At 26.6% G+C, this 1,574-nt stretch overlaps 1 long non-coding RNA gene across 1 annotated transcript in view; it reads right to left on the reverse strand.

Moving 5' to 3' along the window:
• LOC112906833 overlaps positions 1-1,360 on the reverse strand; it is a 10,416-nt gene extending 9,056 nt beyond the window's left edge. Inside the window, exons 1-2 of the long non-coding RNA XR_003232623.1 lie at positions 1,271-1,360; positions 648-734 (exon numbers count right to left, since the gene is read on the reverse strand). This is a non-coding gene — a long non-coding RNA (uncharacterized LOC112906833). The remainder of the gene's footprint in view (positions 1-647; positions 735-1,270) is intronic.
• Between the last annotated feature and the right edge of the window lie 214 nt (positions 1,361-1,574).

A 1,574-nucleotide genomic window follows, 5' to 3' on the forward strand; every position in this document is an offset into this window, starting at 1 on the left:
TATTAATTATTATTGTGTAATTAATTTATATTACAACTACAAATTTACATTTCGTTAGTTAGATTGAGGGAAGCATAAAACTCGAATACTAAATAAATATTTTTTAACCCTCTAGTTGTTTTTCTTGATTAAAATATAATCGCTTACTAAATAGTGGATGTAATGTAATAATATGCATAAGTATGAAATTGCGAAGGTGCTGGGTATCATTCAGCTAGGCAGTAAACTTTACAAGTAATTTATTGTAAATAAAAGTATGTTTGAACGTAAAAGTTAATATTTCAGAAAGCCAAGAAAGAGCAGCTAAAAGAGTGAAGAAAGTATAGGTACCTATAGAGGCAAAATATGCAGCACATAAATTGGCAATAAGGAATATTTGTTTGGTTTTATAAAAACTTGAAATTGAAATATATTAAAAGTTACTAACTCATGTGGTTTTGATCCGATCACCGTGTCCATTTCAAAATTAAATATTAATATTCATAATCCTGACAAACAATTATAAAGTTTATAAACTTTTGAATTTACTATAAAAAACCTACTAAAAGAAAAATAATTTAGGTATATTTGGTAACTAGCAAAACAATACCCAGATTTTTATAAACACTGTAAATGAAATATAATAAAAATAGTTGAAATACACTAACCCATGCGACTTTGATCGAACCATTGTTTCCATCCCCGCACTGACATTCCAACGAACTTCCTTCAACTTCTCACCCTAGGAAGGAAATCTACAACACAACAAAATATTATTTTTCATAATGCTGATAAACAATTACAAATTTTATAAGTATTTGGATTTGCTAGAAAAGTCTACTAAAAGGAAAATTAATTACATTAAGTGACTGGCCAAAGAATATCTACACTAAAAAAAATACTTAAGAAACAGTTAATTTTATTAAAGTANAGTACCTAATAATAAGAGGAATATAATAAATATGTGCTAGGCACTAAACCCTACAGTTAATTTAAATAAAACAGAGAATGTCAGAAGTTAAAAATTAATATTTCTGAAACCGAAAAAAGAGCAATTAATACTGAATGGAAACTATATTAGAGTGAGCATGTTTGGTATTAGTAAACCTATTTTTTAAGTACTACTTAAATAAATAACTTGCAACTATCTGGACAGTATAGGTAAATATTCTAAAAGAGGATTAACCTATTAAGGGAAATTCTTCAAAAAGTACAAGTTAAATAGTGTTCTTAGAAAATGATCCCAGATAATGTAAATGAAATATAATAAAAATAGTAAAAGGACACTAACCTGTATGACTGATCGTTATCATTGTTTCCATCCTCACACTGACATTCCAAGGAACTTCCTTTAACTTCTCACTCCAGGTAGGAAAACCATAAATGGCTACAACACAACAAAATATTACTTTTTATAATCCTGATAAACAATTACAAATTTTATAAGTATTTGAAATTGCTAAAAAGTCTACTAAAAGGAAAATTAATTACATGTGACTTGCCAAACAATATCTACACTAAAAAAATACTAAAAACTGTTTATTTTATTAAATTAATTATAATATTTTCGACTACAAAACAGTACCTAATTTATT

The sequence above is a fragment of the Agrilus planipennis genome, unplaced genomic scaffold, assembly GCF_000699045.2.
Source record: "Agrilus planipennis isolate EAB-ADULT unplaced genomic scaffold, Apla_2.0 scaffold161, whole genome shotgun sequence".
Taxonomy (NCBI): domain Eukaryota; kingdom Metazoa; phylum Arthropoda; class Insecta; order Coleoptera; family Buprestidae; genus Agrilus; species Agrilus planipennis.